Source organism: Biomphalaria glabrata, chromosome 7 (assembly GCF_947242115.1).
Source record: "Biomphalaria glabrata chromosome 7, xgBioGlab47.1, whole genome shotgun sequence".
In the NCBI taxonomy this organism is placed as follows: domain Eukaryota; kingdom Metazoa; phylum Mollusca; class Gastropoda; family Planorbidae; genus Biomphalaria; species Biomphalaria glabrata.
In genome coordinates this window covers 47,776,873-47,793,679 of record NC_074717.1, presented here as the reverse complement: position 1 = coordinate 47,793,679, position 16,807 = coordinate 47,776,873, and the positions used below count along the sequence as shown (strand labels likewise).

Below are 16,807 nucleotides of genomic sequence, written 5' to 3'. Positions count from 1 at the left end.
GAATACTGAACAATAACTGTACTGCAGTCTAAGCCTCTGTACATGTACCAAACTCTACAGGCCTTTCCACCTCCTCCTGGATTGAACTGTTTCCTATTGCCTTCACAATGAATACTGAATACTGAACAATAACTGTACTGCAGTCTAAGCCTCTGTACATGTACCAAACTCTACAGGCCTTTCCACCTCCTCCTGGATTGAACTGTTTCCTATTGCCTTCACAATGAATACTGAATACTGAACAATAACTGTACTGCAGTCTAAGCCTCTGTACATCTGTACCAAACTCTACAGGCCTTTCCACCTCCTCCTGGATTGAACTGTTTCCTATTGCCTTCACAATGAATACTGAATACTGAACAATAACTGTACTGCAGTCTAAGCCTCTGTACATCTGTACCAAACTCTACAGGCCTTTCCACCTCCTCCTGGATTGAACTGTTTCCTATTGCCTTCACAATGAATACTGAATACTGAACAATAACTGTACTGCAGTCTAAGCCTCTGTACATCTGTACCAAACTCTACAGGCCTCCTCCTGGATTGAACTGTTTCCTATTGCCTTCACAATGAATACTGAATACTGAACAATAACTGTACTGCAGTCTAAGCCTCTGTACATCTGTACCAAACTCTACAGGCCTTTCCACCTCCTCCTGGATTGAACTGTTTCCTATTGCCTTCACAATGAATACTGAATACTGAACAATAACTGTACTGCAGTCTAAGCCTCTGTACATCTGTACCAAACTCTACAGGCCTTTCCACCTCCTCCTGGATTGAACTGTTTCCTATTGCCTTCACAATGAATACTGAATACTGAACAATAACTGTACTGCAGTCTAAGCCTCTGTACATCTGTACCAAACTCTACAGGCCTCCTCCTGGATTGAACTGTTTCCTATTGCCTTCACAATGAATACTGAATACTGAACAATAACTGTACTGCAGTCTAAGCCTCTGTACATCTGTACCAAACTCTACAGGCCTTTCCACCTCCTCCTGGATTGAACTGTTTCCTATTGCCTTCACAATGAATACTGAATACTGAACAATAACTGTACTGCAGTCTAAGCCTCTGTACATCTGTACCAAACTCTACAGGCCTTTCCACCTCCTCCTGGATTGAACTGTTTCCTATTGCCTTCACAATGAATACTGAATACTGAACAATAACTGTACTGCAGTCTAAGCCTCTGTACATGTACCAAACTCTACAGGCCTATCCACCTCCTCCTGGATTTAACTGTTTCCTATTGCCTTCACAATGAATACTGAATACTGAACAATAACTGTACTGCAGTGTAAGCCTCTATACATCTGTACCAAACTCTACAGGCCTATCCACCTCATCCTGGATTGAACTGTTTCCTATTGCCTTCACAATGAATACTGAATACTGAACAATAACTGTACTGCAGTGTAAGCCTCTATACATCTGTACCAAACTCTACAGGCCTATCCACCTCCTCCTGGATTGAACTGTTTCCTATTGCCTTCACAATGAATACTGAATACTGAACAATAACTGTACTGCAGTCTAAGCCTCTATACATCTGTACCAAACTCTACAGGCCTTTCCACCTCCTCCTGGATTGAACTGTTTCCTATTGCCTTCACAATGAATACTGAATACTGAACAATAACTGTACTGCAGTCTAAGCCTCTATACATCTGTACCAAACTCTACAGGCCTATCCACCTCATCCTGGATTGAACTGTTTCCTATTGCCTTCACAATGAATACTGAATACTGAACAATAACTGTACTGCAGTCTAAGCCTCTATACATCTGTACCAAACTCTACAGGCCTTTCCACCTCCTCCTGGATTGAACTGATTCCTATTGCCTTCACAATGAATACTGAATACTGAACAATAACTGTACTGCAGTGTAAGCCTCTATACATCTGTACCAAACTCTACAGGCCTATCCACCTCCTCCTGGATTGAACTGTTTCCTATTGCCTTCACAATGAATACTGAATACTGAACAATAACTGTACTGCAGTGTAAGCCTCTATACATCTGTACCAAACTCTACAGGCCTATCCACCTCCTCCTGGAGTGAACTGTTTCCTATTGCCTTCACAATGAATACTGAATACTGAACAATAACTGTACTGCAGTCTAAGCCTCTATACATCTGTACCAAACTCTACAGGCCTATCCACCTCCTCCTGGATTGAACTGTTTCCTATTGCCTTCACAATGAATACTGAATACTGAACAATAACTGTACTGCAGTCTAAGCCTCTATACATCTGTACCAAACTCTACAGGCCTATCCACCTCATCCTGGATTGAACTGTTTCCTATTGCCTTCACAATGAATACTGAATACTGAACAATAACTGTACTGCAGTCTAAGCCTCTGTACATCTGTACCAAACTCTACAGGCCTTTCCACCTCCTCCTGGATTGAACTGTTTCCTATTGCCTTCACAATGAATCGTGAAACCCTCAATCATGAATCCTCTAGACTGACACCTTTGTTCTTAATATAGGCTTCTCAAAGACCTTCTAGAAAGTGATGGATGATCATAAGACTATCATCATGAATCATCTAGACTGACACCTTTGTTCTTAATATAGGCTTCTCAAAGACCTTCTAGAAACTGATTGATGATCATAAGACTATCATCATGAATTGCATATGTAGTATTCAGAATACAGATCATTCTTGAAGTGTCATCCCTCATCACAGTAGACCACTCACCGAGTTCTGGCCTGTGCTATCAGTGTCAGCTGATTGCACACACAATTACCCCTACATGAATCAGTAATAACAATATTCTAAAACACAAAAACACCCCTAGATGTCAGCCAATCTGTTTTGTATGCTGCGTTCTTACACAAATAAAACACTTTTTAAATCTACTTAATATTAAAAACCAATCTATTGAATGGTCAAAGGTAATCTTAGAAATGTCAATGTGAACACATTTCATCATTAACCCTAATAAATTATTGCCTATTTTAGCCTTCTATTATAATATATAAATATAACTTTATGCTTATTATTTAAAATCAGAAAAAAAAAGTGTAAAATAAAATTAATTATGATGAAATAAGAACATAAAAAATTAGACATTAAATGCAAGCAATTAAAAAATAAATGCTCAAAGCAGGCACTGAAGCCTGATCATAATTTTAAATTCAGTAATTTCTACTACTAAATGGTTGATTTTTTTTTTTAAGTTTCTTATTTTTAGCATTTTGTTAACATCATTTCTCAAAATAGTACATCTCTTGTTTCAGTCAACATATAGGAAAGAATAGGAAACATGTCTAGCTTTCTATAAAGTACAGTTGGTCCAATCCATACTACATCAAAGAAAGCTTCTAATCAAACTTAAACTTAAACAAACAAAGAAACCAGATAAGCCTACTATACCAGTATTGAAATACATAATCTGATTGGACAACCTGAAGTCATTTTCTGGGCAAACATGTCATCGGCCATTTTAGAAGTAATGGCATATTGCTATTAGAAATACGCTCAGCTCATAATCATAACATAGGAGGCACGGTGGATGACTGGGGTCCAGGGTTCGAAACCTGGTGAAGACAGATTTTAATTTTTTGGGATCTTCTGGTGCCTCTGAGTCCACCCAGCTCTAATGGGTACCTGACATTAGTTGGGAAAAAGTAAAGGCAGTTGGTTGTTGTGCTGGCCACATGACACCCATAGGCCACAGAAACAGATGACCTTTACATTATCTGCCCTATAGACCACAAGGTCTGAAAGATGAACTTTACTTTACTTTATAATCATAACATATACACTTTTTCAGTTCCCTTGAATGTATCCCAAACAGTGGCATCAAATAGATCTATACCTAACTATTGTCAGGCAATCACAAAAACTATGTACTGAGCTGAGATCTGGACATATATTAAAACTAAGCTGTAAAGAAAATGGACAGCTTCAGGAAACCAATCATGTTCAACCAATGGATGTACTAAAGCTAAAAAAAAACAACAGAAAGCAAACAGGAACTTATCAAAAACCTCAAATACAATCTTTACACTGGAAAACCACTAGAAAGATCACATGCACTCTATATACTGTGACTAGCACAGCCAAAATGCAAACACCATTATTGATTTGATGAAACCAATGAATAAATCTGAGAGTTCCTGAAACACAAACAACACGGCTAGAAGCCTTATAGTAATACTATGACATCTTATATCTCTCTGATGCAGGTCTATTCAACACACAGAGACTGAAGACTAAAATATGTCTGCATTAGAGATTTGCTATGGACTGATGCTTGCACCCTGAATGCCTCAAATGAAGCAGATCTTATCCCTGTACACATTTTGGCTTCACAAACACAGTAGGCATGGAACCAGAAATACTATGACCATAAACTACCTGATGTCAGGTCATTGATTGATAGGTCGAGCAGTATGCACTTTGGATTGTCATCAACCTAGTCCCGAGTTCAAAGCCTGCCAGCTGGCCGTCATGCAGGAGGAATGAGCTAAGGGGTAACAATCTCCATTTCTAAAGGAACACCCACAATGTATTAAAACAAAGAGTCAACATGCAATAATGTGTCCAGTTGGGGAGCACTGTAACAATATATGCTAATATAGATGATTAAACAAACTTGTGTTACACATGCTAGTGCAGCATTTGGTAGACTTCAAGAACAAGGAGGACCAAGGCGAGGACTCAGCATCAACAAAGCTGAAAGTCCACAGTTCTTCCCTCACTTTTATAAGCCATGGTCTCTATAGTCTTGACACATTCAATAGCTGAACTCTTTTTTGATCTGTGCCTCCTAAGAAAAATTTCACATGTAATAGTAAGATCCTTTACATCTCAAATCAACAGTGTCCATACTTTAAAAAAAAATGTCCAAACTCTGCTGGGCTGGGTATGTAGTAGGCATGACTTTAGTCCATTTCCTAAATGAATTTTTGAATGAATAGCTGTGCAAATGAGGATGTTCTCAACACAGAAATGATTGAGAAATTCAGGAATCCTCTTCTTATTCACAGAAAGACTAATAGTACTAGCTACAGCAACTATTGAACACAAAAATCTATCTTGATATTTAACCAATCTTGTTATGAACAGAAAAAAATGTTGTATATTGTTATGACATGATTAGGATTTAGTTATTTGTTTCGGGAATAAGGGGAAAGTTTTACTTAGTGACAAGTGACGTGACAGATCTTTAAAAAACAAGAACGCTCCAAGTGATGCTAAAAAGAAGACGCTTCGTGTAGAGCAGTAACATAGATATACGGATTTACGGACATAGCTGACATCGGACAATTCCCTTCTTGATTATTAAATATATTTGTAGAACAACATCAGCGTCGACTACATATTTTGATTGTTTTGGCCTTTCGCCGGTGTTACTGAAGTAGTTTGAGTTCAGTGTTACTTCCAGGCAGACGTAGATCTACACTAGTTATATTTCAAAGAATCAACACCGTGCGGAAGCCTTAACAATATCTATATACAGAGTAAATCAGTGAGAGATATACAAAGAAGAAACAAGTGAGAGCTAGATCTTAAAGTAAACAAGTTAGGTCTTGGAGAAAATAAACCTGTGAGAGCTGTAGCAAGACTTTACCAGACATGCCCATGAAAGCTATGGTAGGAGTTAACAAAAGATAGAAAGTGTTTTGTGAGAACATTGATCCCAGCTGTAAAGAAATTTGTTAACTTGTTACCTGTAGTGGAAAGTGTGCCAGCTCTTGCAGCTGTTTTGTAGAGTGGCGCTGGATAGAGAGATAAATCTGGTTCATAGTCTAGGCGAGGATCCATGTGCATTACAGGCAAACTGGATATCATTTAGAAACAAAGAATTAAATGACTCAATTTGTATAGAAATAATGAAAGCAGTAATTTCTTTTTTTCTGATTTGTTTCCCTCAATATGACTATCAAAACAGAAAGTTGATTCTTTTTTTTTTTTATATTATGGTCAATTGATGGAGGTCATAAATAGTCCTACATGTTTCAAACTGCTTAGTTCTTTTTACACTTTTATAAGGTTAGCTTGAGGCCAGTTTCTTATGAAGAAAAGCACAGATCTGATCAACATTTTTAGAACTATTCTACTTGGGTCTGTGTCGCTGGTTCAGATTTTCATCTTCCAGGGAATGCATTTTTAAATTACATTGTACTATATAGTTGAGTTAATTTTATTTTTTTTTCTTCAGGCTGAATTTTTTGTAGTGTGTATAAGAGTCATGTTCACATAAATTGTGATGAGACTAGAACACTCTTGGTTTCATTTCTGTCATCACTTTCTCTAAGTCTAACAATATTTGTTTGCATTATTTTGGATCTTCCATTTTGTCAGTCATTTTTTTTATAGTTGAAACATGTTTTCAAACTTGCTTTTTGAACTTCAACGAGCACTGAGAGATGACTTCACTTCAGTCAGTAGAAGACAGACAAATTCTATTCAGTCAGTAGAAGACAGATGGCTTCTATTCAGTCAGTAGAAGTAAGTTGACTTCTATTCAGTCAGTAGAAGACAGATGGCTTCTATTCAGTCAGTAGAAGTTAGATGGCTTGTATTCAGTCAGTAGAAGACAGATGGCTTCTATTCAGTCAGTAGAAGACAGATGACTTCTATTCAGTCAGTAGAAGACTTATGACTTCTATTCAGTCAGTAGAAGACAGATGGCTTCTATTCAGTCAGTAGAAGACAGATGGCTTCTATTCAGACAGTAGAAAGGAGGAAAGAGTTACAGTTAAATATTGAATACAATGAAAGAGTAGATATTAATTAAAATACATTTTGTTTGTTATATCCATTACAAGACACACACTGCAATACATGTCAAGTGTGTGGCTTTACAGGCTATTAGTTTGCCCCATGTTGTACTATCTAAGAGTATTTAAGTATTGGTTCATTTTGCTAGATGATAATGTAGCTGAATGAAAGTTGTATACTATATTAATAAGATCGTGTTGCAAACATTAATGCCAATGTGGCCTTTTTTATGAGCTCTTACTTTGCCTGCATCTGGCCTTTCAATTGGTCACCAACAGTCATGTGATCCCAGTCCCAGGCAAAACCATCCATATAGAGTCCATGTACGAGCACTCCATCATCAGGAACATCCAACTGAAAATAGATAGGATTGAAATATAAGTTTACTAGATATGCTTTTTTTAAAAAAAATTAAACATGTTTGGGAAACATTTAAGTAAAGTAAAAGTTTCCCCCTTTCCGACCATGTTTTCTACACGGGCAGACGATGTTAAGGTCATCTGTTTCTAAGCCAACGGTTAACGAGCAGGGTGTTATGTGGCCAGCACAACAACCAATGGCCTTTACTTTCCCCAGAGTTGGGTGTACCCAGGGGCGCCCTAAAAATCCTGAAATTCAAGATCCCAGCCTTCACTGACATTCGAACTCTGGCCCTCAGGTTCGGAAGCCAAGCCCTTAACCATTTGACCACCACACCCCCTGGGAAGCATTTAGGTTCCTCATTATGTTATGATAAAATTGAGATCTGACAGAGGACGAGGAGGAGAAAACAACAAAAGTTTAATTAAATTTCTCTAATTTTTTTTTTAATTAATGGGAAATAATTTCATTGAATCAAGTGAAATTCTTTTTATACTTCCTAAATTTCCATATCAAGTCTGATCATTTGTTAGTGTTTTTAATTTTGAAGTTCTATATTTTGATTTCGTAAACTGATTTAACCATTGTTTTAAAAATAAATATTGATTTATTAGAGAAATAATTTGATTTTAACTGAAAGTTTACATTTTGATCCATCGGTATTGTTTCGCCCTTTTTAACTGTATGCAACTGCTCCATAACTAGTGCTTCTTCTCTAGAATATGGCAGGAGAATGAACTTGAATGAGAGATGATCAATAGGCTGGTTGTACTTTCTAGCAAAATTTTGAAGAGTTCCAGTCAAGAAACCTGTAAATAAATAGAAGATATAGTCTTCAATAAGTAAGTTTTTTTTTTTTTTACTGTTTTAAAAAAAAATGCTTGCCAACTGAAAATGAGCACAGTTATTGATTGCTGATGACAACGCATGAATCAATCACAAAATTAAGCAAATAGTTAATTACCAGACAGCAGGCTTATTGTGAACAAGACAGCAAAGGCAGAAGGATACATAATTTGAGATCTACAGGAAATCTACGGAGGACAGACACAGACGTAGACTACTGAAAGAGAACCTAAACAGATCACAGCAATGTCTACAACCATTATGTCTGCATTGGGTGTGGCAAAATATGTAGGTCACAGCTAGGACAGCCTAGCCAAGTGAAATGCTGCACTCCTCCTTGAGACTCAAATATTCTCATTATTAGTCCTAATGTACTAAGCTAAGTGAGATAAGCCTTGTGTAGAGAATAAGGTGACACATTTTTTTTAAGACTGTAAAACCTTCTATTTTTGTATCAGTACTTGATCAGCTCAGTGACTAGTACATTAGCCTTTCATCCTAGATACTTGAGACCTCCATTTCAAATACAGAATCAAGCAACTTTCTTACTTTAAAAAAAAATAAATTTGGTTTTGAAAGGGCAGCACCAAAACTTTCTCCCAGATTCAACCCCTTCCCCAACAGAAACTTATTGGACCATAGTGCACTGAGCAAGCTATTAGCATTAAAGTGGCAATAAACAAAAACAACTAATTAAAGTATTTCCAATTGCACAAGTTTATTATTATTAGTCTAGCTCTGTTAAAAATTAATTAGATTATTGATTCAAAATAAGTAATGCTATTTGTTTTTTAAAAGTACTTTTTATATTTCACTTGTTCCTGACATGGTTTTGACACTTTAGTTTTAACAGCAATCACCTGCAGTTGCCTTAAATCAATGTGATCATAAATGGGAAGATCAAAACTCATCCTTTAATATAGGGCAATAAAGTCATACCCAATCATATTATGTTACAACTTAAAAATAATACTCCAAAAAGAAAGTAATTTATTTTCAAACACATTTTCATGACGTTTATAGGACACATAAAAGTTTGTGAAAAGATATTGTAAGTATCTGACATCTAGATCTACAACTTCCCAACAAAATTACAAACCTTGTGGAAAGAAGAAGCCAGACAACCAAAAAGACTTAGGAGGTCCATTATTGATCCAATTGTCAATAAAACAACACCTCATTATCAGGTCTTTAACCCAAGATGCTAAAGACTTTAACGAAGGATAAGCGTTTCTGGCCCATAATTCTGGGACCTGAAAATGAGTATCAAAATGTGTATTAAATATACTAAAGTGCTTCTAAACATATCGTTAAAACTATATGATTATTATTGTTACATAAAACACATTAGTGATTTGAAAAACTCTGGATTAGTTTAAACCATTAGTAAGCACAGTGGATTTAAGATATTCCATAATTTATTTTCATTGAAGTTCTAATAATTTATTTTCATTGAAGTTCTATTTTTCTTTTTTGTTATAATATGTGAGATGTGTGGCTGAGTAACAAGAATTCCGTGGCAACCCATCGAGAGGAGGAGGGGGGAGGGGGGGGGCTGAGTTTTATTCCAAACTTGACCAGACTTGTGTTTGCTGAGTGCCTGAAGGCAACCCATTGTCTCCCCCTGATCCACAAAAGGAATTGGACTATAATTCAATAAGCTTGCTAATAAAGCAAGAAACTTGTGCTTTACAAACAGAAAGAAATAACCCTAACCAAATTAAAAATCTATTGAAATTGAGTAAGTCATATAATTTACACAACAATGATTTTGTTAGAAAAAACATAATGAATGGAAAGTTGATCCATACATGTGTCAGGCTGTATTTTAAAGCCTTGCCTTATCTGTCCTGGCCCCCTGACACAGTTAATCAATTATGTCAAACAAGAAACACCACTACAACAATTCATATATATTGACTTGATGAATGTTTAATCTTATGATACATTGAATGAAGAGTGAGGACTAGAAACTCAAAATACCTAAATAAATGAAAAGCTACCAGTATCTTGGAATTCCCATATTGACATAATAAAGAAATCAAACAAAAAAGACTATAGTTTATCATAAATGTTTGCAAATCAGACAGTAATATCACAACAAAATTCTATTTCACCTTAAACCACTATGCAAAATTGCATCTTAATTTGGGGGATCCTTCAACATGTGATAGATAAAGAATCTAAAAGATGTCATATAGAGCTATGAGGAATATCACAAATGGATACTTACATTAAACTAAATTAGCACCTTAGGATATCACTGAACATTTAGAGGAATTCCAAGACAAAACACTAGAAAAGAAACTACAGGTAGTAGTAATACCTAAAACACTAAATTGTAGCTTGCAAGTACAATAACATTACCTAATATAATAAATACTCAGAGACACAAGGCTAAAGACACATTTCTTATTCCATATGCTAGAACAAATAATAAATAATAAATAATCTTTCTTTCCAAGAACAATTTGAGAATGAAAAGGAAGGAAGGAAAAGAAAAACAATGAGTTAAAAGAATTTTAAGCTCTGTTTCACATGAGGTATTTGAAGCTGCAAATACCTTGGAGCTATTGTCTCAGATGAGGGAACAAAACCCAAACTATTGGCCCGAATAGCACAGTCCACAGCAGCCCTTTCAAAACTTAAAATAATATGGAAAGATAAGGGCTTAGCCCTCGGCACCAAAATCAGACTGATGCGCTCTCTGGTCATGGCCACATTTTTATATGCTTGCGAGTCGTGGACGTTGAATGCAGAGCTTGAGAGGAGGATCCTAGCAATGGCATTGAGATGCTACAGAAGGATCCTAGGCATCACATTCAAAGACCGCATCACAAACCAAGAAATCAGAGACAGGGTTACTGTAGCGATTGGAGCCCATGACGACCTGCTAGCTATTGTAAAAAGACGAAAGCTTAAAACCTTTGGCCACATTACAAGATCTACGGGGCTCGCAAAGACCTTCCTTCAGGGAACAACCCAGGGAAAAGAAGAAGAGGCAGACAGAAAAAGCGATGGGAGGACAACATTAAAGAATGGAAGGGCCTGCCATTGAGAGAGGTTCTAAACAAGGCAAAAAAAAGGGAGGAATGGAGAAAGACGGTCGACAAATCATCCCTGGTGCCCCAACAGTCCAACAGACTAAGGGATAGGTAAAGGTAAAAGGTAAAAGGTTTCACATGAGCCAGTGAGTAACAGGATGAATTCAGGTTGGAATTATTATCTTCTTTTTGAACTAAATTTGTAAAAGAGAAGATGACTTTAAGTTGAAGCTTCCAATAAAATGTGTGAAGTTTTTCGGGAAAAATAAAACTAAAATTTAACAGATAGATCTACGTTCATTCTAAATGTAAACAATAAATTACTTACATGGTTATTTAAAAAAGCATTGTATACATTCTCCAATTCCTCACTCATCACTACGAAACCTTTGATGGCTTTTTTCAGTTGTTCTAATGATGTCTAAAGGAGTAAAAATAAATTTAAAAAAACTTGACCAAATTATCTCTTAAAATGAAGCTCTGACTTACTATCATTTCACCATTATCACGAGAATTCCAACAGTTATTGCTGGGTATTTTCTATTCTGGTATCCATTGAATAACAGTTTTTTTGCTGTTGTTGTTGAGCTTTGTAAGTGCTGTTCTGAGGTTTTTAAATACAAGAGGAATCAGAGTTTTGCAAGCTTTGGAGGGTTGTTTTCGCATTAGTTAGAAAGACAATCTGACTGACTTGGAGTATTTGCTAGCATGGTAGCAGCTAGTGCTAGTGCTTCCCTTTCTGCTCTGTGACTGTCAGAGAGCTCTCCAGTTGCAATGGATTTTTCTAGTTTTCCTCCATCTGGAGATTCGATGAGTATTCCAGCTCCTCCATTTGTGATGGCTTTATGGGATGAGCCATCCGTGTAAACTCTGTTCCACTGATTGCTAGGATAATTGGTTTGTAGAAAACAGTTCACTATTTCCTTGAGCTCTGTTGGTCTGTAGTCAGATTTTCTTTTTATGTTTTCAATATGGTCCCTTATAGTAGGAAGAGGGCTTTCGTCCCAGGGTGGAGATTCATTATAGTGTATCAAGGATTCCAGAGTAATTTTTTCAAGTTGATGAATGCATTGAAAGCCTAGAAAATTGAAAGGCGCTACCAACTTGCTTTTACAAGAAATGGCCAGTTAAGAATTTTTGATTTCACTACATGAGATATTGAGGGCGTGGTGGCTGAGTGGTTAAGTGCTTGGCTTTGTGATTTTAGGACGCCCCTGAGTCCACCAAATTCTAATTTTAATTTAATTCTAATCCAAATTCTGACTTTAGTTGGGGAAAGTAAAGGCGGTAGGTCATTGTGCTGGCCACATGATACCCTGCTCGTTAACCTTGGCCAGCAAAATAGATGACCTTGACATCATCTGCCATAAAGATTGCAAACTCTGAAAGGGGAACTTATTCTGTGTCAATATCATATCATAAGCAATCTTCTTGTAATTTGCCTCATGAACTATTCGTTAAATAAATCTAGGCTTCAGATTTCGTTTACATTAAACCTTTTATAATATCAGTAAGGTCTTTGTATACAATACTATAAAACATACTCATTAATTATTCTATATTGAAATCTTATTAACATGTACCTTGATTATTATAAGCAGTTTATTGAATCTTTCAGTTTCTTGCATCAATACTATGGTTAAAGAGTTTATGCGACCTTTGGCGTCAGGCTAGTGGATAAAGAAACAATATTTTGCAATCAATTTGTCAATTACTACTAAGCATATCTAATATTATTGAAAAAACAACAACATGGTTTTTGATATTTTAAAAAATATTGTATGCACTATTATGTTGTTTTTCTTTAAATAAGAAACTTTTAATAATGTAGTAGTTTTCACATTCAGCATTCTATTATGTTAGGTATTATTGCATGCCAAGAGAGCAATCTATTATGTTAGGTATTATTGCATGCTAAGAGAGCAATCTATTGTTAGGTATTATTGCATGCTAAGAGAGCAATCTACTGTTAGGTATTGCATGCCAAGAGAGCAATCTATTATGTTAGGTATTATTGCATGCTAAGAGAGCAATCTATTGTTAGGTATTATTGCATGCTAAGAGAGCAATCTACTGTTAGGTATTGCATGCCAAGAGAGCAATCTATTATGTTAGGTATTATTGCATGCTAAGAGAGCAATCTATTGTTAGGTATTATTGCATGCTAAGAGAGCAATCTACTGTTAGGTATTGCATGCCAAGAGAGCAATCTATTATGTTAGGTATTATTGCATGCCAAGAGAGCAATCTACTGTTAGGTATTATTGCATGCTAAGAGAGCAATCTATTATGTTAGGTATTATTGCATGCCAAGATAGCAATCTACTGTTAAGTATTATTGCATGCCAAGAGAGCAATCTACTGTTAGGTATTATTGCATGCTAAGAGAGCAATCTATTATGTTAGGTATTATTGCATGCCAAGAGAGCATTCTATTATGTCAGGTATTGCAGGATAAAAACTAAGACACTACTATATAAAGCTAGACACTAAAGCATCACAAGAACTAAAAGACTATCATGTAATAATAGGAACTATGGAATGATAGGATCACTAACAATATTAGAAACAGAAAGGCCTACTAAGAATTAAAAGGATGGCCCAATAAATGGGAATATGGAAATCCATTGCTGGTGGCCCATACTTAAATAGGGGTGATGGACTCTAAGTAAAGTAAGTACTAAGAATTAAAAACTACCATTTTTACTTGGAACTAATAATATTAGTACGTACTGTAAACATATTGGGATTCGCTCTTTCAATATCCAGTTTGTCAATCAATCGATCCAGGACAGCCTCAGCAAGTTCATAAGTAATATCATCATTAGACATCCCACCATCAGCTGCTACGATTCTCGGTTGAACATCAAGTATTGTAGCTAGATAAAAATTTGTTTTACTCCTTTAGTTCTGCATGAACAAAAATTTTTGTCTTAAATTCCAAACATCTCACCCTTTTTTTTTGTTGATTTATTTGAATAAGAAGAATCAATTGATTTATTAGTGCTGCTAACAAAACAGTAGGCTCAAGGTAATAGGTGAACAAAACAGATATATAAAGTAAGAGTTTCTAACTGGTTTGAATGTTCTTCTTGAACATAATCAAATGTGGTTCTCCTGAGATCAACAAAAAGAAAGTTCTAAACGACCCACAATCTGAATCTTTTTAGAGAGAAAAGTGGCAAAGGAGTCTGTCCATAGAGCATAAGACTCACTGATGGCTACAATGTTGTAAGCCATAATAAAGCAGTGTAAAAAAGATTATATGACAATTTATTATATGACAATGATTTATATTCTTAACTAAAGTATTTCAAAACAAAACCAGTGTAAGTGTATATAGCAGTAAATTGCGACTGTTACCAAAACAAACACAGACTTACCAAGTAAAGCATTGGTTTCATTCAACTGAAAGGCTATGTTTGCATTCTCATGGAGCCCAAAGATTTCTGGCTCATCTATAAGTGGTAGAGATTCAATGTAAGCCTTGACAGTAGCCAATGTCTTGACAAGAGGTGGATAGTAAATACCTTCAAAAATAGATTAAATTTAAACAATTACCTTCCATGGCCCATTGTATTTAATACAAAACAACATAACTTTTTTTTCTCAAAGACATTATTTCTTATGAGGCTGATGACTTTTGGTAAGCAATTACTTTGCTTTTAATTACTAAAGAATAATACATTTTAAACAAAAGAACAATTCCCTCTCCCCCATACCTGAAATAAATCAAGGTTAAGGGCATGTATAAATCTAGTCAGAATATATAAAATTCTAATTAGATGATACAGATGCAGACATGGCAATATTAAAAAAAAGGGTAGCCTAGACTAGAATACTGGATCTAGATATTAATACAAGTAATAAAAGTTTCAAAGATGTAAAATGTTCTTGAAAAAGTTGATGTATTTATTGAACTCTTTGACCTCCAGACAAAATTTAATTGTAAGAAATTTATATTTTGAAAAATTATAATGGTCAAACAAGTTTCAAGTGCGGCCAATTAGCTAGTTATTCTTTTCCCAAAGTTATACTTAAACTGTTAAATTTGTTAGAGCTATTTTTGAGATCTGTGTCCATCCAAGTTTGTTGTTTTTTTTTAAACCCTTTTGCCAGCTGATAAGAGGAATAGTAAAATAAACAATGTATCACGAGCTAAAATGTTCCTCACCCTGACAGACTAAAACAGTCTTAATCAAATCTACTTTCACTATGTTAAATCTTTGCTCAAGTTGCATAGGATTCTGAAGTCAGATAAGAATGGATTTAATCTAATTTGTTATATCAATTTTGATTAGGCTCATACTTCAATTCTGTAACTGGTTATAATTTATGTATGTTTTTTGTTTGCATATTTTTGAAAAGGAATTTTGCTTTGATCACTTCATGCAACTATTTTAAAATGCATGTTACATGCCTCTCTATGACATGCATCTTAATAGCAATACAGACTTTTTTGATCAGTTGTCAATGCTTCTAAACCTGCAGCTTCTCTACAATCAATAGAGATCTAAATAATGTTGATGTGCCATAAACTATTAACTATACCAGCACCTTAACCTAGTTAAATCCTTTTACAAATTATTAGTAGAACATTATACAAACTTACAGATGAGAGAAATCAATTTGGAATATTTGTATTTTACATCAAAATATGTTGATCTGTGTTAAGGACAATGTGTGTATGTGTGTGTGTACTGACTGAAGTAATACTTGTACGAAGACGAAGATGCTAGTTTCAAAGGTTAGATCACAGATATGGTGTATAAAAAGAAAAAAAGGAAACATACTCAATTTATTTTAGTTCTAGTTTGAAACCTGCTAATAAACATCAACATCTGCCACAAATAAATTAAAGGACTTCCCTTATAATGTACTTTATATTGAATATACATTACAATTACCTGATTCTGAGTATTTATATTTTGGTTTTAAGGTTTCAGGTCTGAAAAAAAACTTTAAAATTGTCCTTAGACATCTTTGATCTTGGGCATCTGTGACTCGACCACCATAGGTAATCTGTGGTGATAAAAGAAGTTTTAAATCATTCAACTAATTGTGTATTATACTGTACAAAAAAATAATCATTCATAAATGTTAACCTAAAATTTGAAAATTAACAAATATAGATTAATGTATGAAGTCTTTTATGGATGTATGTAGTTTGAAAATTGTGGTGGTATTTTATTTTAAAATGTTAAAATGCACAATTGCATTTTAAGAAATGTGATAATAATTCAATGTGAGCCATCTGTGGTCTGATGACAAAATGATACTTTTCTCTCTTGACTCAATTTAGCCCACTTCTGTTACTCCTTTAATCCAGCTTGGTCTTAAAGCCTGATATTGCATGTCTAGCTGCTGAGCAAAATCCATATAGAATATATGATATAATGTGCACTGTTTTGTCATTTTCGCTCCACATGAAGTGGGCATACATGTCTGGTCAATTCCAATTACAAAATTATTAATTAAGTTGTCTCAAACTATTACAATAATTTCCTTTAAAATTTTTCTTTTTAATTACACGTTTATAACAAAGTCATGAAAAGTCAAGAGATAAATATTTTTGGCTTAGTGTTTTAGAAAGAAACTAAAATATTTATATCTCATGCGCAAATGACAATACACACAATACTCTACCTCTCTTGTTATATAGATCAGTGTCTCCCAAGGGATGTAACCATCTTTACAAAACATTTCCATGTTGAGCAATGCACACTCTCTATCACTATCATTAAAAGCATACTAAAATAAAAATAGATACGACTTATTTATAAGAAAAACTGTATACACACAT

General features: G+C 35.1%; 1 pseudogene; it reads right to left on the bottom strand.

Moving 5' to 3' along the window:
- Window positions 1–16,807, bottom strand: part of LOC106059518 (dynein axonemal heavy chain 6-like) — a 108,706-nt pseudogene that overhangs the window by 14,871 nt on the left and 77,028 nt on the right.